The sequence below is a fragment of the Apteryx mantelli genome, chromosome 1 (assembly GCF_036417845.1).
Source record: "Apteryx mantelli isolate bAptMan1 chromosome 1, bAptMan1.hap1, whole genome shotgun sequence".
In the NCBI taxonomy this organism is placed as follows: Eukaryota; Metazoa; Chordata; class Aves; order Apterygiformes; family Apterygidae; genus Apteryx; species Apteryx mantelli.
Window position 1 is genome coordinate 193,281,124 of NC_089978.1, and position 27,439 is coordinate 193,308,562.

General features: G+C 37.5%; 1 protein-coding gene across 5 annotated transcripts in view; it reads left to right on the plus strand.

Moving 5' to 3' along the window:
- The window catches only part of FOXP2 (forkhead box P2), a 454,906-nt gene that overhangs the window by 121,382 nt on the left and 306,085 nt on the right, over nucleotides 1-27,439 (plus strand). For 4 of the 5 annotated variants that reach the window (XM_067314932.1, XM_067314902.1, XM_067314911.1 and 1 more), the window contains one exon: nucleotides 22,534-22,617. The gene's annotated coding sequence lies outside the window, so the exon portion shown is untranslated. Of the gene's footprint in view, nucleotides 1-10,186; nucleotides 10,292-22,533; nucleotides 22,618-27,439 lie in introns of all 5 variants that reach the window. The other variant, XM_067314922.1, reaches the window with a different exon arrangement.

Consider the following 27,439-nt stretch of genomic DNA (forward strand, 5'->3'; position numbering starts at 1 on the left):
AATAAATTACATAATTTTTATAAATTTTTTTTCAAGCCTAAGCAAACATGTAAGGAAATTAGCTGTTACCAATAAGTAATATTGTGCCTGCACTTGATTGCCGATAGCATGTTGTATCCTTGCTTCTGTCTTTCTTCTGTTTTTGTTTCTGTTAGCCTCTGCCTCTGGGAAATTGTATTTCTACTATTTGTATAGCACGTAGGACAGTGAGTCGTCAGTTCTAAGTGGGAGCTCTGAATGTCTTCTAGGTGTGGCCTACTAAGGTTATCCTCTCTGGTACAGTGAAAAGATCCAAAAAGTGTCTGCAGCAGAGACCTTTTTTCCCTTGCCATTCCTGGCAGTTTGAGTTACCTCATTAAAAGGCTGGAAAGCCCACATGGAGTACCTCCAAGCTCAGCGCCTTTATTCTCGATGAGAAATACGTTCTTTTGTAGCTAAGGCAATTTGCAGAATCTGTGAATCACTTTGGTGCACATCTCTAAGCATCACATTAATGTTCTCCAACAAGAGGCAGAGTAAAACAAGGTCTTTTCCTTGTGGAAAGAGTTTAATTGGTCTATGGAAGAGCTGCAAATACATCAAAACCAGAGAATATATTTATGCTCAGCTTTCTGATGCTTTATAGTCTCTGACAACGTGGTCTTTTTAAGTACGGATTTTTCAGAACTGGAAATCGGAAGTTAAGGACTAGGTCCACTGTGATACCTTTTTTGTTTGTGGTCACTCTGTGCTCAACCTGTTAACTTCTCACAACAGCAGGACAACTGTATCTTGTGGCCTAGAAGAGATTTAAATTCAGCATTCTTGTCTCATGACTTTCTCATACCGTGAATGGAATGGGAAATGTAGTGTAAGCTCACCCATCACATCTGATACTAGCACTAGCAAAGTTGGGTGAGATGCTTCCAACCTTAACATTGCTGGCCCCAGAATGACTGTGTTAGTTCTGGTTTCTCATATGTGCTTACCTGTCACAGATCCCTCGTATCCTACTGATACCCTTAGATCTGCAGTGAGGAAGGGCACTGTAGAGGCATAGGTAACACCACAGAAAGTACACACACATGCACATGCACACAAACACAAATCCTGTGTGAAAGAGTTTAAGTTGTTAAGTTGTTAACATTACAGAGAATGACTTTTCTGGCTCTTCAGGACACCTGTGTCCCTGCAGTCATGTACTGCATTCCTGAGGTGAAATGGGGTGATCTGTGCTGATCTGTGCTCCTTTTGAAAGGGTTAGTTGATCTTTTTCTATTCTTTGTGAAGTTTATAAAGATATTCAAAAAGAAAAGCAAAGTTTTGCTTTGATGAGGAATTTGATCTCACTGTCAAATCTCAACTTATTCCTTGCAGCTGATGCAGTTACTTTTGTGTACTGTGCTGGTGTTTCACACTGTGCTAGCCGTGAAGACAGCTTTCTGGGCAGCTGCCTCACTTTTGTGACAGGACAGGATGTATCTGTTACTGACAGGAGATCCAGCCGCCCTTGTGTGCTAATGGGGATTCCTGACCTCCTCCCCATGCCCGTCTGTGTGTCCTGTGGACAGAGGTTTCCTTGAGGACTCACCCAAGTTCCTGTTTGTAGTTTATGCAGGGTGTCCTTTGTTTTTTTTTGTTTGTTTTTCGTATGGGAAAACGCTCAGTATGGGAGGGCAAAGAGGGTAATCCATATTCTGCTGTAAATCTCTCACCTTTTGCCAGCCAAAACAACATTCTTTCGGGTCACTCTTTGATCCTGTATCATCTCCAAACAGACTGTCTGGATGCATCCCTGACCGTGCTGTAATCATGCCATGATATGTTATAAAAGCGATAGTGGATTGTCGTGCCATATCTAAGGTACATTCCAGCAGATATACTCCTCTGTACTGCTCCACCAGGTCAGAAACTGCATTTGGGAAAGCAATCTTGAAGCTCTTGTTCTCCTAGGATTTGGAGATGGTGCTTGTATAGCATCTGGGTACATTTCTAGAGTTATAAACAAAGCACATGGACAACTGCTCAAAAGAAATAAAGAAACTATGTTCTTAGAAGACGTGTGTCCTCTGTTCTCTTTTATTACATTCATCCTAGGATCTGTGGGTCAAAATAAAACTAAGAAGAGTAGGCAGGAAAAAATAGAGTATACCATATGAGTATCACTTAGTGAAAAGTCTTCAAATGTAATTGCATAAGACACTTGTTCACTCTCAGTAGAATATGCCTATGGACAACGTGAAGAATTCTAATACTAGATTTAGTTGCTCTTCTTTGTGCTACAGCAACTTTATTTAAGATACAGGAAATTACATCTCGTAGCATCGTATTCATATATCTCTAAGTTGCCTTTTGTTCAGAGAGACTGTACGGTCCTAGAATACATCTGAGCATGATGGACATTTCAGTGCATAGCAAAGCATTTCTAGCTTGGAGGCCATATTGGCAGCTGCAGAGTTTGCCAGTATATTATTTGCTTTTGTAGTTGTAGGTTTGTAATGATCCTCTAAAATGGAAAAATATTATGAATCATAATCTAACAGTACATCCTATTTCAAAAATTTCTGTGTGTAAACATTTCTGATTTGTTTTGGGGTTCTCACATTTGATTTCATAATCAAGTTAATAAGAACACATAAGAACACACTTTAGAATTCAATAAATGCAATATATGTTAGTGTTACTAATCGGTAAATGGAGATAATTAGCCCATTATTTGCATTGGCCATCTGAAGTTTTTACAGTTCCTGCAGCTAGAGGATTTTTCCACTCCATCTAAGTGGTGCAGAGAAACAGCGTGTCACAAAAGGAGGAGAAACACAGAAACTGTAGAAAATGTATCTTCCACTTCTCCTTGCTTCAAAATTTTTAAGGTAAAATATGTTTCAAAAAATTAGCATACTTCACTTTTATGGGAATGTTGAAATTGATATTTTTAGTTACTAGATGAAACTGCAGTACTGAACTTTCACCTCATAGAATAGCCCCAGTCAGTCAGACAACGCAAGTCGCCTGTTGCTTTGTGATTCTCTTCACATACAACAATGTGGGGGTGCACTAGCCACTCTGTATTTAAACTTGCTTTGGAATTAACACTTAATACCAAATAAAATCCCTCTATTTTACACTTGAGCGATTGAAGGAGAAAAAAATAGAATTAACCATAATAGTTTTGGTCAGAGCTTATTGACTTTGGCAATGGAAAAGATTAAAAATATATTGCAAATATATATTTTTTTGCTGTGTGTCAATGAGCACTGCTTCAGTAGCTGTCTGGCACATGACAAAATAAAGTTGGATTTGTGAGCAAAACTGGTGTGTTTGCATTGGGTTTTGTATAGACATTAAACACATTAGTATGTATTTTATATGAATTAGTTGGGCTAAAGATCAAATAGATCATATAGAGAGTTTGGCATCAGGAAAGTAATTTTTAGGTTCAAAATAAAAAGAAGTAGATAAGATGCAGAAAGAGCAAGGGTAACTAAGGAATTCTTTGGTTAAGCTTCAGATAAACTTCCAAATATGAGAACTTACCTGAGCTGATTTAAGTGTTGCTGTAACTGCTCACTACTAAGGCCTTGTAAAAATAATGTAAAACCTGCTGAACATAGCAAGATCTCTTTATACTTGGGTTCTGTGTCCTGCAATATCTGAGATACCCTCAGAATGCTGGCAGATAAGACCCAGGAGCCCTACACCCTTCTGAACTGACAGCCAGAGGCCAGATGGGATTACCTGGGACATGAGATGCTCTGTGGGCAACTGAGTAGAGCCTGTCAAGTTCGCGAAGTTACTGAGAGGAAGAATATTTCCTGTTCTCTGCAATGTAATAAGTTACTCTGTTTTTAATGGATGTCTTGAATACTTAGGAAGGCTCCTACAGAGTGTTTTGAATATTACAAACTCAAGGTCCAGGTCTTGTTTACTTGTCTCAGGTGAAGAGTTTTATTGCAATCGGTAGAGTCAACAGACCTCTGAGCCAGAGAAGCTGAAGTGATCCCACTTATATATTTCACTTTATAACATGTCTACTGAAAGGTATGCAGTGGGAGAGGGAATCACAGATATAAGATCATTGCAAAAATCCCAGTTGTGAAATCCGCAAATTTCAGAAGTGCTCAGTTTTGACTTTAAATCTTCTCTGCTGAAATCATGGAAATGTCAGTAGTCATGAGTAGCTGATTACATCAGTGTTGCACTCTCCTAGAAACCTCTTCCATCTTGTAATATTCCATAAAATGCTGTCTTACTCTATAACTTTTAATGGTAACAACACATGATACTAAATTTATTTTTGCATTTCATTGAAAAGCTTCGATTGCTTAAAATCAAGGACTGTTTAAAATTCCTACAGGCTGTATACAACTACTGCAACACAAGGCCTGTGTATGCCTGCTGGCAGGCATTTTTCCAAAGGTCCTTTTTACATTACAGTTACAGTCAACAGGATTATATTTAAATAAATGCTTCATGTTATCAATAGCCCATGACTTTAATCTCTTTTGCTTTACAGTTGACACCAGCATATTAGTGCTTGGCTTTATCAGCACTTCAGCATTTGCTCCATGTTTATTCTTTTATTATCCCCATTCATTTGTTCTTCTTCTCCATCATCTGTCTTTCCTTCTTTTTTCCTGTCGCCATCTTTTATTTCTTAAACTCCAGCTGCTTGCGTTTTTCCAATTGTCACTGCACAAGACTCAGGATAAGGGCAGGTGGAAGAGCTACTGCTGAGCAACATCTGAAGTACATCTGCTGTGGTGTGACTGCCCATCTGTATGCTTAAATGTTGCTTTAAATACCAGCTAACTTGATTTTTTTTGTTTACTGTACCAGAAGTGTATGTGTTCTGTTCATGCACTTGCATAGGCACATGTGCACCCAGAACTATCCCAAAGCAACAAGAGTCTTCACCCCAGGACACATGGCAATAGCATGTTTGTCTGCCAGAACTCTTACTTATGCTTTCGTAATTTTTTCCTTCCACCAGGTGCCTATCCTGGCATCCAGAGCTTACTCTTGTTTTCCCCTTCTGCTTTTTGCAGTGCATTTCTCTGTTACCATTGCTCATGTTTACATCTCTTAGTTTACAACAGATAATTTTCTCATTTCTAATATGAAATTGTGAAAGTTGTAAGCAGAAATCTTTTCTTCTTTTTCCAAGAAGTTTTATTCCTCATTTGTATAGCTGTTTGGTACAATGCAACTGAGATCAATTCTTTGTAGTGTAGTCTTTCATGTAGAAAACTGTTAACCCTTGTGACAGCGTTTGTCTTCTGAAGAAGAACAAGCAAGGAGCATGACTGTTTAGATTTTGTCATGTTTTGACTTATTTTTAAAGACCTAGAAGCTTTAAAGGCTTAATAGTTGGGATGCTGCTACATACATTGCGGTAGTATAGGAAAGAGTTTTGAAGCATGTTATTTTGGGGAGCAGATCTATAGCAGTAGAGGATTTTTACATTAAGTAAAGTAAAAAACATCCATTATTGCTTTCTTAATGTCCCACTTTTAGGGCTACCAGTCTCTACGTAGAATATATGCAATCATTTTTCACTATCTTATGACATGCAAATATCCTTCAAGATACCAGCAAAAAGCCCAGTATTCTGATTCTGTAAAGGCAAGCAGTAAATAATCTATAGTACTGTTTTTTTGTGGAGATATTTATTTGTGATCGAGGGGAAAAATCAATGTGAACCATGTGACATCTGTTAGTCTGGGCTTTTTTGGAGTGAAGGGAGAAACACATCTTGGAGAGTAATTGCTCAGGTGGTTAAAGAAAGATAGCTCCTTTTTAACTCTGCTCTCATTAGTGAGTGCTGTTCTGACAAGTGTGATACACTACAGAGAATTTGAGGGTAAATGGGGATTGGTCCACTTGGCCTAAAAAGATATAAACTAAATAGTTAAAGCATATCGTTACCATAGCTACATTAATATTTTGATAGAAAGATAAAAACAAATAAACTAGTTTTCTGCAAGGAGAAGCCCTTTTTTGTAACACAGTGAGATGCAGAAACTAAAAGTTCAACTCAAGACATTATGTAGTCAATTCTCTGTGGAATTTAAATTAAAGTTTTTGTGTGTTTCATAATCCTGATTTTGTAGGGGAGGATGCTTATTTTTTCAGGGTTAGAGACTATGTGTTTGCACTGCTGATTATGTATAAAAATACAAGCAGTTTAGGAATAGACCCTATATGTTAGCTGACTGTTTATAATGAGTCCTAATGGGTCAATGGAAAGATTTTCCTTCTGGGACATTGGATTTGACTTATATTCCTGGCTTGAATTTCCTTGGAATGGTTTTCAATGAATTGTCATAAATTAAAATTAATTCGCACTGCAAGAACCAAAGCAAATGATGTTACTGGCAAAAGTAATCACATCATGCATTTTTAAAGTCAAGTCCTTACCTGCAATGATTCTCTTACCATATGTATTTCAATCAGCCCTTTTAAAAGAAAATATATGCTAATATTTTGCAAAGCAAAAATATGTAGCTTAGCTTATTAATATTTTACTGTATTTATTTTATATTGAGTTTGTACAGTGCCCTGAGGTGTTTGTATGATGGCCATTTTATTCATGTAAAATTGATTGATTTATTGAAGAAAGTCACAGGATGAGCATAAAAATAGAAAAATGCCTGTGTCCAAGAAAATTTATTGCTTTTAAAGTATAAAAGCTATTCACATTCCCATTATGTTTTGATTTGTATGTTTCAGATAGAAAATGTTTTGTGTTTCATGAGTAGTGTGTGCATCATACAGTGCAGGAGGTTGCTATGGGAGTTGCTTTGCTCATTTCTTATGAACGCTGATGCCGAAATGAGGATTTGTATAAATGGCTAAATTAACTTGTGCCCTTTCATTTTATTCAAAACTTGATTTTTTTTTGGAAATCTATTAAATAGATTATACTCATTCCAACACAGTTGCTTCTCTATGAACCAATGGGTTTTGTTATCTTGTGAAAATCAGAGATATGTTATTTGAGCACTCTTTGTGACTTCTACCATTTGTTTAGATTACTGGGGTAAGAGGGTACATTGCTGTGGCAATATTGTATGAAAGGTAATTAAAAATAATTATAGAAGATATCTCCTCTGTTTTTACTGTGAGATGACATACATTAACCTACTGAATGTTCAGAGATGGACTGCAATTGTGCAGTATTGACAGAGTTCCCAAAAGTTACAGGCAATTGGTACCTGCATACAGTTTATTCTGAAAAGACAAATTCAGATTTCTTCGTGTGATTTAAGGTTCTTATCCAGAAATCACAGTGAATATGAGAAAAGTGTAGGTAAGACACAAGCAGGGTATTATGGAACAATTACTTACTGCAGCCAAGTAAAAAATTTTAAAAAGCATGTAATTACTTTTCTATTTGGCACTTCTAATCACTCATGCAAGTTTTTCCTCATAAAAGTTTGAGTTACTGTCTGCAAGTTATATATTTGATTTTGTTACAGAATGATACAGGAGACCAGTAGGATTAGATTTATACTCATGTATCTTTACTACTGTTTTTATCCCTCTGCATAGCATGTAGCTGTTAATACAATATAATACAATATTGGTGACTGTTACAATTATAGTTAACATGAGCATCTTTGTTGCTAAAGAGTCTTTTTGAGTAATAGGGTAGATAAAAACTGATTCGTGAATTTTATTTTTCTTAGCTGAAGATCCTATTTTGTTAAACTGACACTTTGAGGTTTTCTGCTAGCAAAAATGGTTGGACTTCCTTGAGATACACCTGTGTACCCAAGTCATGTAGAAAGACACATCTTTCAAGAAAGCAAAGGACATTTTATGAAAGATCCACAAGAAAATGATTTTAAAGGGATAACAGCTTACAATGTTTTTTTCTTTTTATTTGTTAATGAACCAGATCTTTGTGTTACAGTTACAATCCTTTGCGGATTAGTGATTTGAAAATATACCTGTTAGTTCACTTACACAATCATGTATGCAGAGCTCACGCTTAATCCCTTTTATGTATGCTTGAAGTCTTGTATGCATCTAGATGTTCTCTCTCAAAATCTCCTGAAGATTCATTCTGGAACATGTTTGAAACACCTTGTATATCATTTGCACTCACAGCACTGCATAGCTTACTCCTTCCTCGCGGTCACCTTTCGCAGTGCTCTAATCAGGGTTTTCTTTCAGCTGCTCTGTGTCTTCTTGCGCCAGGCACCGGCATTGTGAAACCCCCTTGTCCTCCTGCTCAGAGCCCTCACTTCCTGGAGTTTTCATCTTTTCTCCATAACCACTCTATGAGGAAAAAAGATGGAAAAGCAGAAAAGATCAAGTTTCCATCATTACCCCTGGCCCTGTCATGTCATGGCATCACGATGTACAGATACCATTTTCATGCTTTTATTGCTGTTGATAATCAAATGCAAATACAAGAAAATAATTTTACTGAGTTATTAAAGCCAAAAATAATGCAAATAGGAATACTTTAAAATAAAATCAGATGACCTGGATTCGACTTCTTAAAGAATACTTTTGCCTCTTTTTGAACACCCCTGAATTGTTAGTCTTTCCAAACTTTGTTATCATTTGGTTAGTTTTTAGAATACTTCTTTTTGTAGTGGTCTGCTGCTCTGTTTGCCTGAATGCATAATTTCCAGGAAATAGGTGCGGTGATTTTATATGTATATGAAGTATATGATATATAAAAATAAACATAGCAGAAAGGTACTTTAGTTGGACTGGAGGCAGATTTTTTCCTAAGGCACCTTCATAAGTGTATGATTTACAGTGAGTACAGGCAGCTTCTTCCAGAAGAAAAGCTTTACTATTAAGTTATGATTAATTTTAATTACAAAGAAATTTGATAAAAATTAAGGACACAGGAAGAACTTCAGATATAATTCATTAAGCCATGTTTGTTGCATTTCCTTCCAACATTTTTCCTTCCAACAAAATCTGTTCATTTACCGGTGTGAAGTTAGAAATGCAATTTTTATTCTGTAGAGCATTACCAGTTTTCAGAAAAAATCTTTTTTTTTCCTCTTGGGAGAGTGTTGGAGCAAAAGAGGCTGCCTTTTTTTTCTTTTTTAATATAGATATCTATTCTGTGTTTCTCCTTGGCAGGTACGTAGCATTATGTGGACAGACTTCTACAAAATAGTTTATCTTCTCTATATAAAGAAGTCTTAGCTATCCCAAGAAAAGTGCTGTTGTTATTTCTTTTTCTGTGAATAAATCTTCGTACGAGAGTGTGTGTTTTGTATAATCTAGCACATGGAAGAGTTATGCTTGCTGCAGAACTATTTATGTATTAGGAGTTGAAATTTTCCTCAAATTATTAAAACATAGTCCTGTTACATTAGCAGTGTAATATAAAAATAGTATTACAAGGTTGGAACTCTTCGGAAATTTTTTCATCATAATGGCTTATTAAAGTAGCAGATCAAACTTTAAATTTACCAACATGATAAGTTAAATTAAAAAAAATATTAACTCACCAAATGTCCATACGTTATTTTTAATAATTTTTAAGATTGTGCTGTAATACATGTGCAGAAAGGGGGTCAGTTAAGTACTTGCTAATGCAGCTTCTTCTAATTTCTGAGTACATCTGTGTTTAACAATGTCACTTCTGTTCAGTAAGTTTTGGGTGGAATTTCTAAATCTATTTTAAGAAAACTTATTAGTGAGTATTGTGTAGGACCTTAGGTATCACTGAATTTTCCTGAACCCTGGGGGGTATAAAATGTATATTCAATGCAACTTTTTATAATCTTTGACATTCTGTATTTTGATTAATTAGAAAAGTGTTTGTGTTAGATCTTTCATGTAATTTTAGAAGTAAGAGATTAATCCACTTAAATGCAGCAGAAGATGGGTTTTAAAAATGAATATTGATATCTGTGGCGCACTGTGACATAGGATTTGTTTCTTCGCCACTGAGGAACAATGATGTGGTTGAAGTAAAATGTAATTGTAATTAATATGTGAACTATATAACAGTCAAAAACATAGAGAAGAATATATATTCATTGATACAGAGAGGCAATTTAAGTAGTCAACATGTAATTACTCAAACTGAAGTTTTAGCAGGACAGTAATACATTATCCCTCCAGTTATGAAAAGTATTATGAAAGATATCATTAATGATAGGACTGCTCAAGATTATAGTTTTGATATTTCTATCTGAAAGACTGTTTATGTGTTATTTTACAGAAAACTTAACAAGTCCCTCCGTATGTAATAGTGCTGCCATGCTAAGCCTAAGCGATTTAGCACTCTGAACCTGTCACCCTGGTCATCACTTGAACTTTCTGCAAGGTGAGCTATGGCAAGTACATCTATGAGGATATCACTGCAGTGTTGGATGAGGATATACTGAGGTATGGGACTCAGATACTGCAGGAAGCTTGCAAGGCCAGAAGGAACAGCTTTATTTGTGGGGAAGCTACTGTCAGCTTGTGTATATGAGGTTTCAAAACTCTGAAAGGGGACACCACCCCTTTCAGGTACAGTGTAGCCTATACGGTACACAATGATTTCATATCAGGAGTAGGACTTTTTACCCATCACCATTGAAAAGAGCTCATTACCTGTTGAAAAGAGGAAGGTGGCCTCTTGCCTTTCCACACCTGCTCTCTCCAAGTACAAGGGCATGTTCAGAGTGGGTGGCAGCACAATATCTGCTATGTATGCTAAGCCACAGATCTCTTTTCTCCAGCAGTAACCAGCCACACCAGTATCCTGGCTGAGATCAGCATTTAGTACTTCCTCCAGCAGTGCCGGGGGGAGAAGCCACTCTCCAGTACTTACAGGGCAGTCCATTAATCTCTCTGCTGGACTTCCTAGGACCAAGGCCTCTCTGTTTGATGATTGTTTCATTCATTAGTGACAGATAAGGAGCTGAACATCAGTGAATATGCTTTTGGGGTCATCTAATTTACAGGAGGAGAAGAGATCCCATTGTAGGCGTGTGACCACACAGTGAAAGACGAGGAGTGAGGAGGGGAATGGATGTGGTTTGTGGGAATGGTCATGGCTATGGCAGAAGAAAGAGGTTGCAGCAGCTGGGGGCCTGGAAGTCCCTAAAAATGAGCCATAACAGTGCCTCCTCTTCCTTTCAGCTGGCTCTAACCATTTGTAGTTATTAGTGCCTTTTGGCCTCTGGGAAGGCACTGATTTCTAGCTTGCTTATTGACTTGTTTTTTAAATGCTTTTAACCTTTCTCATGCAAGAAACTCTCCATGCATTATGCTAGAGACAGTGATAAGAGACATGTTTTAGCATGTGAGTGGGCAGCTCACAGTTGGATTTGAGGTTCAAACTAACCTAACAGTACCAAAAAGAGTGACCTGGGTCTGGTAGCTTCATTTGTTAACCCTTACACTCCTCTGTGCCATTCATGAGTTTTAGACCTTTTTGATGTCGCTGTCAATCATCTCTTTTCCAGCCTGTAGAGTCTAGTGTGCGTAGCTGTTCCCTATATGGAAGCTGTCTGTACTTTTGATTATTCCTTCTGTTTTTCTCTGAATGTTTTCCAGGTCTACTATATCCTTTTCGGGTTAGGGAGGGAAAGGGAGAAAGAGGTGTATGCCATACAACAGTCTGGACACTGTTGCGGCTGAATTTATACTGTGGCATAATGATGGTTTTGTTATGTTTTTTTACTCCTTTCTTAGCTCTTCTTTCTGTTCAGTCTGACTGGTACTGAAAACTGAGCTGACATTTTCACAGGATGATCATCTACAACTGCAAATTCTCATTTCTAAATAGAAGTTCAAAGCCCATCATTCTGTGTTTAACATTGTTACTTCTCTGTAGACTTACATCAGTTTATTTCTCTGCATTAAATATTATCAGCTGTTTATCACTCCACATTCAGTATTAGAATGTCCTCCTCCAGTTCTTCACAGTCAACCCTCCTCTTTGCTTCCTTCAGTAATTTAGTGTTACAGAAAATGTGACATCATAGCTCACTCCCCTTTCCAGACCATTTTTGAAAATATTGAACATCATAGGCCTTGTTACAGGTGCTTTGGGTTTCCATTGCTGATGTCCTGCAAAGTACTATAAACTGTCTTTTATTCTTAATATCGTATTTTTTAACCAATTATTTTAAGCAATGCAAGGATCTCCTGTTTTATCCCATGCAGCTTAGTTTCTTTAAGAAGGGTAAGAGACCTCATTAAATGATTTTTGGAAATATATGACCTATCAACTGGATCTCTCTTGTCTGTGTTCTCAGTGATTTCTGCAAAAAGCTGTAATTGTATGGTACATGGCTTTCCTTTTCATACTGGAATGTTGACTGTTTCTCGACATGTTATGTATATTTATGACATACATGTATTGTTTATTGTAGTCTCTGCTAAGTTGCCTGATATGAACTTCATGTGTATTGATCTGCAGTTTTCTGTGTCTATCTCCTTTAGAATTTTTCAAATAGATTTCATATTCACCACCTTCCTTCAATACCAGGACAATTTCAAGTGAGTGTTTGCCCACTGTCATTAGAAGTTCAACTATTTCATACTCAAGTTCTTCTGGAAGTCTTGCTGGAATACACTCCAGTGTAGAGACATGTTAGAGCTGGGTTTATCTATCCATTCTAATCTTCTCTAAGGGTACTTCGGTTTAAGACAGGTCATCTGATGCATTACCACCGGCTGCTCTGCTCCCTGACAGCAAGGCCCAGCCCTGCCACCACCAGGAGCCACCGCTGCCGGCTCCCAGCCCCAGGGAGCCCCCAGGCCCTGCAGTGCCCTGAAACCTCATTGTGTTTTCCTATTGAAGCCTGTCAGAGATGATGATCCTTTGTTTTCCTCATTTGGACACAACTTCAACTTTTTAGAAGGATGCCTTTTTCTTTCTAATAATCTTCTTTATGCTGTTGGTTCATGACAGCTTTCTTCTGAACTTTCTCAAGTCTTTTTTTTTGATAGGTGGTATGCATTTTTTCTGAACTTGCAAAAAGATGTCTTTAATGAGTCTTCATGTCACCTGTAAAGGTATGACTCTTCTAGCTGTCTCTTTTTTCTTCTTTTTAACAAGCTTACTCATTTCTATTCAGTGACCTTCTTTGAAATACAGCGTTAGATTTTTTTTGACTCTTGTTGCTCCTTCAAGGACATAGGTTCTCATCTACATCAAAGTAGTTATTGGCTGTGGCTAGAAATCTGCTTTGTGTAAAAATTTACTATCTGTCACTCTGATGTGACATGTACTCAAACTAGGCAGGTGGAAATATCTAATGGCTCTGATATTTATCTGCCATACTTGTAGGAACATGTTTTGATGTTATGAAGGCACTCTGTTTCTTGGGTGTCTTTAGGGATCTGTCCAGAACATGGCTTATGTTTATGTGCTCTATCTTTCTCAATGTTGTTTTCTTTGGTCATAGTTGAAGGAGTGTCCCTGGGTTGTTTAATCTGAATGGACTGTGTCAAATTCCAGATGGATGTAATAATCAAGAACAGTCAGTCTCTAATCTTTGAGAAAGAAGTGAATCTATCTGTGAGCTGACCCAGTAACCTAAGGTGGTCTATATGAAAATATAGTCTAGCTGAAGACTTGAGGGGTTGTGAATTCAGTTCTGTAGGGAGGACTGGCCTATATGTAAAAGTTATCTCTCTGCAGTAGGACCTAGCTCTCAGTAGGGAACTAAGGAAAGGATGACTGAGATATATGAGCAGCATCCTCTAGAGAGGCCACTGCAGTCACCAGGAGGGGCATTGAGGAGGAACACCCCATCAGTGAGTAGCAATCTTTTTGTCTTGCCAAAGGACACTGCAACAAAAACCATACCCAGTGTTGGTGTTAGGGTAAGGACCTCTGTGAGTGTCTGGTCCTCGTGCAGACATTGAGATTGCAGCAATTCTCTGCACCTAGCCACGGTGGTCATACCAGTTTTGAACCAACCTCATAATAGTCCCTGAGCTGCCAAACCTGAGGCTGGGGTAACTCCATGGAAGTGCAGTGTTGATTAGGGAGTGACCTGCTGTTCAGCTGCTGTAGGGAATACCTATTTAGTAGATGCTATAAACAGTCAGGGACTGGAAACTGCAGCGATTAGCATGACAATTGTTTGTCTTTATTTTCATGGTAGTTTTTTGAAAGGAGTTTTTTGTTGGGGGTGGGGGTTTTTCTGCACCATTTTGTGTTTTTTCCACTTCATTTTTAGCAGTTTGTTTGGATTATTTATCTTCTGGTTTTTTTTTTTCCTCTGTTCTTTGGCATCTTGGGGTGGGAGGGGTCTTGTTTTTTGGCAATTCATGGCAGTTCTTTCTGTATTTTTGCATATGATTTTAGCTTTTTTTTTTTCCATTTTCTCTAGAACTTAATTATATCTTTTGGTAGGTAAGTTTTAAATCTCTTTTTTTAGGCAGGGTTTTTTGGGGTGGGGAAGAAACTGGAGGAGCTAGAGTTCTGCATGCAGACACAGAATTATGGTATCGTTGGAACAACTGCTGAGTGGCAGGACAGCTCAAGTGATGGGAGCTCTGTGATGGATGAGTACAAGCTCTTCAGAAAAGATGGGCAGAGAAGAGGAACAGGTTTCCCTTTACATGAAGGAGGAGTTTGAGTGTGTAAAACTTCTGTGGAATAGGAGAGAGGCTGGATGAGGGCTTGTGGATCAGGGTCGGAGGAGAGCCCCCTGAGGGTGACACTGTGGTGAGAGTTTGTTACAGACCACCAAATCAGGGGAGGAATTGGACAGTTTTCTTTAAGTAACTTGAGAAAGTGTCCAGATCACAGACCCTGGTTCCTTTGGGGGACTTTATTCTCCCTTCCATTCACTGAAAGGGCAACACAGGGGGACACAAGAAATGCAGGAGTTTTTTGGAGTGTATCAGAGACCATTTCTTACCACAGATGCTAGGTGGCTCAACCAGGCATGATGCCCTCCTGGATCTGATACTCATGAACAAGAAGAACTGGTTGGGAATGTTATAATCGACAGCAGCCTTGGTGTAGTGACCATGAAACAGTGACGCTCATGATCCTGAGAGGAAGGACAAAGGCAAGTGTCAGAGTAGATACTCTGCTTTCAGGAGAGCAAACTTTGGCTTATTCAAGGAACTGATAGGTGGATCCTGTGGGAGGCAACTCTGAAGGGCAAAGGAGTTCAAGAGAGCTGGCAGATTGTTAAGGACAATGAAGTGCAAGAATAGTCCATCTTGATACTCAGGAAAATGAGTATTTGTATCAGGAGACAGGCTTGGCCAAACAGGGAACTCATGACTGAGCTTTGAAGCCAAAAGGACAGACAGGATACATCTGAGGGTGCTAAGAGAGCTGGCTGATATCGTTGTGAGGCCACTCTCTATTGTCTTTGAAAGACTGTGGAGATTAAGGGGGGTCTCTGATGTGTGGAGAAAAGCAAATGCTGCATACATTTTCAAAAAGGACAATCTGAGGAATAACAGTCCAGTTATCCTCACTTTGGTCCCTGGGAAAATCATGGAACCCATCCTCTTTGAAAGCACATTTCTGGTGATTGGGAATAGCCAGCTTGGATTTACCAAGGGTAAACCATGCTTGACCAACCTGATTACCTTCTATAATGAAATTATTAGATCTGGGGATGAGGGTGGAGCAGTGTATGTCATCTACCTTGACTTTAGCAAGGCTTTTGACAAAGTGTCTCCCACAGCATATTTGTATCCAAGCTGGGATGTTGCAGTCTAGATGGGTGTACTGCTGGGCGTGTGTGTGAAAAACTGACTGGAACACTGGGCTGAAAAAATACTGGCTAACAATTCACACTGGGCAGGAAAGCAAGGTGGGGCTGGTCCTGGTGGAGTCTATTCTCAGATCTGTCCTGTTTAATATCTTTGTCAATCACCTGACAGACAAGCGTCAGCACCCTCATCAGGTTCGCGGATGTCACCAAACTGGAGGGTGCAGTCAATATGCTTGAGGGCAGGGATGCAATACAAGGGGACCTTGACAAGCTGAAGGAGTGAGCTGAATTAAACCTCATGAAACTCAACAAGGAAGAATGCACCTGGGACAGACTCACCTCCTACAACAGTACAGGCTGGGCAGCAGCTCTGCTGAAAAGTACCTGGGGATCCTGTAGAGGATAGCAAGCTGAACATGAGCCAGCAGCATGTCCTGGCAGTGATGAAGGCTGGCAGAGCATCCAGGGCTGTAGGAGCCCCAGGAGCATAGCCAGTGGATTGAGGGAAGTTGTCACCCTTTTTACTCAGCATTCATTAGATCACATCTAGGTACCGCATCCAGTTTTATACCCCCAGTACAGGGAGAATATTGATAAAGTGGGGTGAGTTCAGCAGAAGGCCACCAAGCTGGTGGGTGGCTGGGGCACCTGCCCTGTGAAGAAGAACTGAGGCAAAGGGCTCCTTCTGCCTGGAGAGGCGGCTTCGGAGGCCCTAGCAGCAGCCTGCCGGTGCCTACGGGGAGACAAATGAGAAGATGAAGCCTGCTTTTTCTCTGAGGTGTGTGGCAGGAGGACAAGAGGCAGTGGCCTGTGGAAAATGGAAGGTTCTGACTCAAGGTAAAGGAAAAAAAAAAATCACTGAAAGGATAGTTATGCAGCAGAACAGGTTGCCCAGAGAATTCAGGTGGTGGAATCTGCTTCCTTCAAAGTTTTGAAGATGTGTCCAACTAAAGTCCTAAACAGTGCAGTCTGAATTCAGACCCTGCTCTGAGCAGGAGTTAGACAATCTCCTGTGTCCCTTCTAGTGTGAATGACAATATGGTGCATACATCATGGCAGAAGGGAGCAGGTGTTCTTTGACTTTATGCCTTGCTGATTTATAAATAGGTACATGTATTTCTCCTTAAAAGAACATACTAGATACATAACGTATGATCACCATCTACATACTCTTATAACCTAATATTTGTGATGTTTTTACTTCTACATCCTCTTCTGATAGTATTCCTGAATCCCTTCTAATTATTTCACATGAGAAAATGGGAGAAACAAACTGTAATCATGGAAAGAATTCACAAAATTGAAATGTTGTTGTGTTTGTGGTAAAAGTATACTAGTACTGTATGTCAATCTAGTTGGGACTAATTTATTACTTCTATTTTTGTTTAGATTCTTATCCCCCAATTACTGTCTGTAGGTTGCTGCAGTTTGGTATGAGAAGCATAAGAAAATTAAACAACAAGTAGGAAGTGGTGGTTCTTTGAGCTGTCTCACAATAAATTACATGTTTTTAGAAGACAGACAGACGTGTCTGAAGATAAAGTAAGGCATGGTATGTGCACATGTTGGATAAATTGTTCAGAAATCTCCATGAATATGATATTGCTTGTACATACTTAAAAGATTAGTGTCAACATGGGTTATCTATCATGTAAATACAAGTCAAGCAAGTTAGACCTGCCTCAGGGCTGGTTTAGTCTGTACACCCAACTATTCAGACAATGCTGTTGTGGAGGTTTTGGAAGGGAGGACTGGAGAGGAGTGATTTTTTCATTGCTTCAGGCTTCCCATTTATTTGTGCTGTCTCCATATTCTACAGTGTGCCTTGGTAGGTACAGGTAATCAGTGTCCTGTTAATCTTTTGGAGAACTAAGATCTAAATGGAAAAAGAAAAGCCCAAGCCCCCCAAAACCAATGAACAGTTATATATAGCCTGTACATCAGTTACACAGTGTATGAGACATATCATAAGTAGATGATGTATTTAGTTCATGTCATCATTTTTTTTCTCTCACTAGGCAATTCCCAAGACATTAAATACTAAATTTTTAATCTTTTTCTATAATTTTTTTTATTTTTCTTGACCTAATTCTTTGCAGAGTTGCATGTTCTCCTGATTAATTGAATATAGATATTTTGATTGGAGAATTAATTCTATTTTTTTGAAAATTTGAAATTAATTTTTGTGGTATAGAATATAACATCTGAAATTTTTAAGCGTTTGTTAAAAAATTGGGTAAAGGTCTAGCTGAGGAAGGTTGATAGCTCAAGCAAAAGTATTCAGGAATTTATTGTTTAATCTGTGCCAGGTAAAAAGTGACTGTGCACCCCCACTCTGTGCTTCTGTTTGGACCCTAACATAATAAAATACAGCCTTCATTTGTATAAGTAACATAAAGTAAAGTAAAATTTGGCTAATGAGATCACAGTAGTATGAAGGTCTTTTATTGGCTCATTTAACTTTGGCATGATTGTAAAGCATAACTACTAATTTATTTTGCATGTTCTTGTTAATTATAATGGCATCCAGTAGTGCTGATCTAGTTATGAGCTTCTCAGTGTTTCCCTGTTGCAGAATTGTCCAATACAATACTGGGATTAGAGAAGAAGAGGAGCATTTTCTTTTCCTTTTTTGTATTTGCAGTCCTGTAAGTTAGATAATGCTTTTTAAAAGTGAATACTTGTTGTAAAATAGATTAACATCTTTAAGTAGTTTGAATACAACTAAAAGTACATAGTCTGAGTGTTAAGTACCTTTGTAAGCATCTTTATTTCGTAGCTTTAGAAGATATACATCATGTATTGTGGGCTGATGATGTATTTTTAAATAAAATTCAGGTAGTCCAATTGACCTAATTTAATTTAGGACTTGCACAGAAGTCCTAATTTATATTAGGACTTATCTTTTGTTTTTAATTGCATGGGAGGGCTGTACATGGAAAAAGTGGAAGCAATGGATACCAGTGAACGTATATTCCGTTAAATTAATAGTTGGTGTCTTCAGCAAGTAAATCTTGCTTCATTGAAACCAGGTATGTCTTTGGCCCAATTACTCCAAAATAACAAGCATATTTAAATATACCTTATATAGAGGCCCTCCAGCCATGTTCTAAAATATTTCAGAACACATCTGTAAGTAGTGGTTCATTGGAATATTTTATACAAATACCCACTTAAAGGAGTAATGCAAAATTTGAACCATTTTTACTTTAGAAGAAATGTGAACAAGTAGACCTGAGGTGAAATAGAAGCATGTCAGAATGGTTGTTGATCTGTCAAGTAGTAGAACTGCTGAAGAGCTTTAGTGCTCTCTCATGAGTTTAGTTACATTTTTAACAGTATCAAAGGCCACTAGCCAACCAAGATAATGAATATGAGCATGTAGTCTCAAACCAAAATGTTGTCGTGGAGGTAGTGTTCAAACATATAACAGGTAGACTTATTCTAATGGTTTATGATCTGAATTATGAATGAGGTAAAAGATGAATGCAACAAATGCATGAATGCATTAAAGAGAGTTGTTTGCAGAATGTGGGTATTGTATTTGTTTATTTAAATTAAGGTTCAAAGGAATATCTTCATCTGGTAATGAATGTGGCTTTCATTCTGAATTACATTATTTTGATATTTTAGTGATTTCTGAAACAACCATGGCAATTCACATAAATAAGAGCCAAATCCTGTTAGTTTTGCTCACAATGAATAATGCGTTACAACATTAAAAAATCTAGTGCAGAATATCATATGACAAAATGCTACCCAAACTGCATAACAGTCTTAGTGGTCAAAAAAGGTCTCTTATCTGAAACAAATTGTGGAGAATTGGCACCCACGTGCTTCTGTGCCTGATGGATACGCATAATTGTTACCCATTTTATCATTTCTTAGGGAAGAATTTGATTAGTATTCTTCTAAATCTACATTTCTAATGAACAACTACATTTCAAATTAATTCAGTCATCAACCCATGAAGTTCTGCTTTCCCAGATATTACATAAGGTTTTGGTATTTGTTTGACTCATATTTTAGGGACTTGAATGAGAAGTCAGAGACAAATGGCATGCAGTGACTTTCAGTTTCATTGTATTTTACTGCTCACTTGATTGGAGTGTTTCTGTGTGGGTAAATAGCATGGCACTGAGCTGCTAGGAATTGCTTGAACCTACACCAGCTGCAACTGTATTTAAAAAATGTATTCTGTCAGGATGCTTTTAAAGCTTTGGCAATTTTTGTGAATTGGATTTTAAACCTTTAAAGAGAATTCAAATGGAATTCTTAGATCTCAAAGAATGTAAAAAGTATCTTTATAAGCACTGTCAGTATTGGTTAGGTAAACAATGACATTAAAGATATATCTGTCACATATGAAGGGATAGAATGTGCTGGCTCAGTTGGAGGGAGAACAGAGACTTTGGTATTAAGCTGAAATAACTGGGATGATCCAAGTCCATGTTTTAGGATGCAGACAAAAATAAAAACAAATGAATGTTTATAGAAAAAAAGTAATAAATATTATTTGTAAGGTAAAACTTCATCAGGTAAAACCATAGTGGAATGTAGTATGAATGAAGTGTAGGTTAAAATATATTTCTAAAGGTGAAGATACGCACTGGCAAAAAAGAAAGTTGGTAGTAAGGCCTGCCATCTGTCTGTGGGATGTACATCTGTCACATGAACACATGTATTTGCCTGCCTACTTTAAATATTCTTTGCTGACTTTTGAAAAATTCTAGAAATCCTAGTAATCAAAGCCACCAAAGACAAAATTTTAATAATCAAGACTAGGTAGAATGTTTGTTTTCATATTAAGATTTACTAATAAGTGAGTAATTATGGTAAAATGTTATCATCAAATAACTTTTTTCTTCTACAGAAGGCTGAATCTCACCAAAATATTTTATGTTTTTTGTGGAAGACTTCATATTTTGTAACTATCATGTATGAGCTTTCTTTCTGAGCTGAAACAAAATGTGACATTTAATAAGATCCAAGCTAAGAAAACTGATTGTTTGAAAAAAATTTTGGAATAAAGGAATATGGGGAAAAAAGAGAAATAGATACTGATGTCTGAGGCTTACATATTAACGTCTGTCAGCAGACAGCACATGTTGGTGAAAAAATAGCTGTAAGCTGTATTTCTGTCTAGGCTTTAGGTACACAAGGCCCTAGAAAATATAAAGAGATAGAAGCATAGCTGCACATGCCATTTCTTAATAGGATAGCAAGGAGGATGCTTCTCTCGATTGGCTGGATATTTCCATTCTGGATCCAGGGCAACCGCATAACCATCAAACAAAGTTTTATAACACATATTTTATTTTTCAACAATTTCTAAGAATTGTCACCCATCTTCACTCCTCAGATTTGACTTAGGATTCTTACCAGTTTTTAACATTTTCTTCTTTCTCTTTGTATTAAAAGCTCATAATATTTCCTTCTCATTTCCCAGTACGGTCCTACTGTGCAAGGGTTTCATGCAGTGTTTGTTCCTCCAGCCTGTTGTTCTTTGCTCGTCCTTCTTCACTTGCTCTGCTACAGAGGCTGCCAGGTAGCTTGCAGTTTTCTAGGAACTTCGACCTTTCCAGCAGGTTTTGTTATATTCTACAAACAGAGGAAGAAGTTAGAAGTGGAACTCTTCTAAATGTCCAAACATCTTGTAACAAAGTGTGTATTAATAATGCCCGTTGGAACACAGGGCTTTTTTTAGCAGTGGGAAAGCAGTGTATTCTACATAAAATTCTGCATTCATGTTACTCTTCAGTCTGCTTCTGCCTGACCTTGTCAGCAAGGGAGAATTGCCAAGAGGAGCCATCCAGAGGCTGGTAGGATCAACTTCAGAAGTAGCAGAGTTTCAGGCATTAAGGCTATGTCTATATTAGTAAATTAGGCAATGTGTGGAAATGTTTCCAGGTCCCTGCCCCATTTTTGGTTTGTGCATTCGCCCCCCCAAATTCCCCGATGCAGCTGAGGTATTGCAGCATTCCTTTGAGCATTCCCATCAGGCCGTTGCCATGCAGCCACTCTCGGAGGTGATGCGAGTATACTAGCATACATGTGGGCTGATCCATGCCCGTTGACTTCAACCATCAGAGATGTTCTCAAGCACTGCTTAATTTGGTAGTCTAAGTAAACTTTCTCCTGATCTGCATGGTCTTTCTCTCCTCTGCCCTGTCCAGCCCTCTGCCTTCTTCCTTGCAATCTCAACTATACATCTGATCTTTTTCTTCTTACCTGTCCTTTCATCCTCCCTAATAGCATATTTACATTTAATTTAGCTGCTCCACTATGTCTCAGATTCCCTTCCAACCAAAAGAAATCCAGCTAATAAAAATCATAGATAATGTGGTAAAATTATACTTTTTACTCTGCTTAAGGAAGCTGTATCTCTTCCTAACAGGTTTCCCTGCTAGCTCATTGGTAGTGATTTTGTGTACAATCCTCTGTCTGGAACAAACCACTTCAGTGAAGCCTCCTCCCTCTTGTTTGCCTTTAGCTACTTTTATAGTAAAAACAGAATAACAAAAATAGAACTAGATCTTGAGAGATACCTTATTTGTCCATTTACTCCAAGGCAGAAACTTGATGAACAATTGTTTTTCCTTTGTGGATCGCAGTGAAATTGCTCTTTAAGCTCGCTACTCTTTAGGAGAATCTTTCTCTTTAAACTTGCTCTGTCTGTTACCCAAAATGTTTATGTCAGAATTGTTAGAAAAATTATAAACAATCGTAACACCTTTATTTTTTCTGTCAAAATAATAACTAGCAGCTTATGCACATCTGGAACTAATTACAGCATATGATAAAGCCAAATTCTATCTTGCTTCTTGCTTTGGTTAAATGTTTTCCAAATAGCTGTAAACATTTTTCATTGTCTTGTCAGGATGGTGATACTGGAATTGATGTCGGACATCACTCCAGTTCAAGGTTGAAGTTAAAAGGTCTTTTTGAGGCTGAGAAGAAGCAGGTGAGTAGTGATCAATCATTACAAATCTTTGAATGTTATCATTTGTGGCTTTCTTTGGTCCTGTTCTTGTCTACCGATCCATATTCACATAGCTCCTCTGTGCTTCCTCTGATTCACTGAGGTGTATGACTGCTTGAACTAGATAGCAGAGAACATGTAATTCCTCTCAGCTTTCCCCAGCTTTTTCAGGCCCTGCCACAAAACCCAAGTGAAAACTTTGATCTCTCATCAAGGTCTTTGGAACCTTGGAGATCAGAATGTAATAAAGAAAAATTTAGTATGACAAGTCAAATTTTAGCTCTACCCGACAAGAGTATTCCATTTTTAGAAGTTAGCAAAATAACATCATAGATTTTTCTAGAAGAAACTGAAAATAACAAAATTATTCTTTAAGATTTTTTTATACTCAGATACAGGATACAATATTTTCTAGTGGATCATTGTCTGCCTGTTGCATTTGCTCTGAGACTTTCTGTGGTAATACTTTGGGAATTTGATGGTTGGCTTTTGCTTTAAAAGGAGTTTAGTACAGTTAGTAGTAAGAAAATCATACACTGATCACTGAAAACAACTAGATTTTTGTTCCTTAAGTTGCTTATGCTTAAGTCTTAGGTGGCTAAAGTTAAGTTTCACTGTATAGCTTCATTACAGTGACTGCATTAAGAGTATTATAATTAAGCTAATTTGGTTAGAAAATTCTTCTAGATTATATCTTTATAAATATTTTTGTAATACTTTAAAATTTTAAAAGACCAGATAAGCTAGTAATAAATCCCTGAGTTCTGGGTATCCCTGGTTTGTTGAAACAGGAACGGTCTCTATTCCACTGGGAGCCAGGAATATTCCATGATGTCAAGGACCATGAGTTCAAATCTTGTTTGAACTGCTGTGTGTGTTAACAGTTTGAACCTCCCTGTAAAGAAACACTTAGTGGATAAAGTACTGCCTTGGGAGTTGGCATGCCTGCACTGAATACCTTGCTTTGCTCCAGACTTTCACAGCTATCTTGAGCAAATCATATAAGACTATATATCAAGTTTTTTACCTTAGAGAGATCTGGAAAAAGACATTCTGAAGGAATTAGTGTAAGATGAGAGCTTAGGAAGCCACTCATATTTATTTCACATTTCTCTGTACTTGGTATTGCAACAAAGAATTAATTAATTAAAGTATTTTAATTGTTCAAATGTTGATTTTAGCAGAGTGGGAGAAAAACACCTTGCCAATATCTTCAGCATTTTTCAAATCCAAAATTTTAGGCCATGTTTTCATGTATAAGTTTCACAATATGTTCAAGTGGTGCCTGATAATTAATTTTACAGGTGCGTATCTCAACAAGGTAAAACAAACTAACTCACTGCAATAGGAACCAGGCCCAATTGCTTCTATGTATACGACTGTTTTCTAAGTACAGGCATACCATTTTACAGTATGCCACATGCAGCAGCTGTTAAGGTATTCTGAAATAATCAAATATACCTATATCATCCAGAATATTAATAATATTCATGGACTGATGGCTCAGAGGACAGGAAAAAGGAATAGTTCCAACAGGAGTTAAAGATAGTGAGAGTCATTAGTGCTGAAACAATGTTTATAATAAGTTTTCCAAAGCTTCACCCTCCAGGAGGAAGCACAAGCCTTTTTAACCCAATGCAAAGGACAAGACACTCCTGATAGCGCTTTGCTGTAGCTATCCTTAACCACTGGATAATAAGAAAGGAAAATACCTTTCTTCCAGTTTAACTTCATGTTACTGATTCAGGAAAGCCTTTTCCAAGGACTTAAGGCACTGACCTGAAATGTACAGTATGAATATGGCAGAACCACAGGAAAAAGAAAAGATACAATTTTAGCTTTAGCAATGTCATGGATGAAAGGATATACAGCACTGTACAGGGACAGTACTGTGGACATCACTGTGGTATCACACAGAAAATACAGATTTCATCCATGGCTGTATATAAATATATGATAATAGTGTTTTTTCTTATATTGCGCAATGGTGAAGACAGTGCAAAAGACCAGATTCTTTGCTTTTCAAGTAGTGATGGGAGTATGTGTGACTTTCTGTCACCTATTTATAAACATATGTCTGAGAGATGTGCTTGTCTTTAGTAACAATGGGTAGTTTCGCCATCAATAGTGTCAATATTTTAGAGAATTGTTTTTGGTAGAAATATATTTATTATACTGGAGTGCAGTAATTGCAGTCTGGTGAGCCAACCAGAGGGGTTTTTTGAGGATGTTTTTCTGGAAATTTACTATGTTCTGTACCAAATAATGTCAGAAATGCACTAATACTGACTTGTGTATCTGTAACAGTTTGGCCAGTATCATTTTATTGAATTCCAATATGTCTGAAACCTAAGGCATATGCAGAAAAGTAACTATTATGCTGTTTCCTCAGTTATTTCCTTCCTTAACTTGAAGTTAAATACAATCTATAAAAATACTCCTTGTAAAGAAAGCCAAAATCTTTTTGGCCTTTTTAGCACTGTTCTCTATTTCTTGCAGTATGTAAAAGCAGGGACCGAATTTTTTTGTAGTCTCTGTGGAAATAGTAGTAAATTCTGACTGGAAGTTCTTCACTATATCATTTAGAGTTGATAGGTATTTATGGCAGGACACAATGTCTTTGCATTGATTGAAAACTGGGATTCAGTCATAAAAGTAGTGATAGAAATACATAAAAATAAAGTTGTTTTTATAAATCAGCTTTTAATTAACATAGAGAAAATGTCTGTATACCTTCTATCCTGTCTTTCAACAATCCACTTAACTGTTTAGGAGTAAGTTTTAGAAAACTGAGTTAGAGTTGAAAAAACTGAAACCAAGACAAAAATCGATACTGGAAACTGCAAAAGCAGCAAAAAATGTTCCACTTTTGGACTGACAACTTAAATGGGCACTTTTTAGGACTGTTTGCAGTCCAGTTACAACTGGATGCTCTGAGCTGAATAGGCTTTGAAAAAGGCTGAAGAAGTTTTCTAAATTTGAGTATTTCATCTTTTTGTGAACTGGATTTTAGTTATAGTATTGATAATTAAGATCATTTATCAATTAAGATGTTGATAATGATTACATTAATCTAATTCTTCTGTACTGTATTGAAAATCTGTGGGAAAGCACACATTGTGGTCAGTCCTTTTTCTTCTTGGCACTATTGGACTTTTATACAGTGTGTTACTCATGTACACATGTTGTATATATAAGCATCTTGTTTTCCTACCAAATAGTCAGTCTCTGTCTATATATACACACAACACACACATGCACACACATATATATTTATGTATATTTGTTTGTTTTGTGTAGGGCAAACATTATAATATCGTCAAATTAAAACAAGGGCACAACTTATATAGCTAGCTTGCAACTGAACTCTATCAAGAGTTACGTGAGGACTCCAGATTTGCTGGAGCTCATGTGCATGACAGAGGTGTGAAACATTTGATGGCAGTGAATCATAGGAGCTATTCCATCAGCTGGACAATGGATTGGCATTAACTATATCCATGAAGAAGGCTTAAGCCTTCTTCATCTCTGGTCAGAAGGCAAATAAGTTTTGTTGCTAGTGTAGGTGAAAGGGAGGAGGATACACAGCATAATGATGGAAGGAAAATACAGTGCCTTTTTTCCAAGAAGTTATTGGATGAGCACTGATGGGCTTTATCTACAATCTAGTTTCCACCAGGAAGAGTCTGAAACATAAACAGTACTTTACTTTTTAACGGAATAGTATTAGATCAGAGAGACTGTTTATTGTAGTATTTTGAATGATCTTTCTAGGGTGATTGTGAAGAGCTGTAAATTACTGATTCGGGGAAACTTGAAGGCAATGAAAATGAAGGCAACTTTTTGTCAAAAAGTAGTTTACATTCATAGTATCAAGTTTGTGGCCTGGAACTATGAGGTAGTAAATTTTTGCTATGATTATACAAAATATCAAACTATGTATTTTAACTGGCTTGCTTTTCAATTCAGCTGAACATTAAGTACAGTCTTAATGGTCTGATTTGCTGGGAAGAGCACTATTACAATAATCTGCTTTTTACAGCCCATATCAAATATGAACTTGCATCACTTAATACAAAGTTTGTGCTTTGGGAGATATTTTCACGGCATCTAGGAGCGATGCCCCACATTTCTTGGAATTAGTCCTTAATGATATCATCTTCAGAAATGAGTTGTTGCCCGAATACACTGATTATTTTGTGGTTTCTGTCTGATCCAGTAGCTATATTTAAAATGTCATAGAAAAGTGTAAGAAAAAGCTAGTTGAAAACTGCTGCTTTTTCAAGTAATTGTATGAAATGGGAAGAGATGGTGTGCATCTTAAATAATTCTATGATTCTTTTTTCTGTATGACACAAATAATAGAGGTGAGAACTCTTAATTCGTAACTGAACTGAATACAGGTTTCTAAATGTGGCCTGCTTGAGAAGAGAGGACCATTACTGTAGTTGTCATGTGAAATAAAGTTGGAGTCTGAAGCTCCCTTTCAGCTGTCAGCTTTATTAAGGAGCTACTGGTGTGTTGAACCAGGCACCCGCATTATATAAGCAGAGTATGGTAGTGTCTGGGGAAAATTTTCTCTTTCTTTCTTCACTGCTGCTTTATTAGGTCTTGCTCAGTCGTTCACTGGTGCCCTGTCTTACTCCAGCTTTCTAGCTGCAAGTCACAGCACAGTAGGTCTAATGTAGATTGACGCCTTTGCCAGAGGACTGATTGAAACTTGTATCTCATAGTTCCTAATGCTCACTCAACCATTTTATTGAAGATAAAGTAAATAAAATAGATTGCCATATGAGAATTCCCT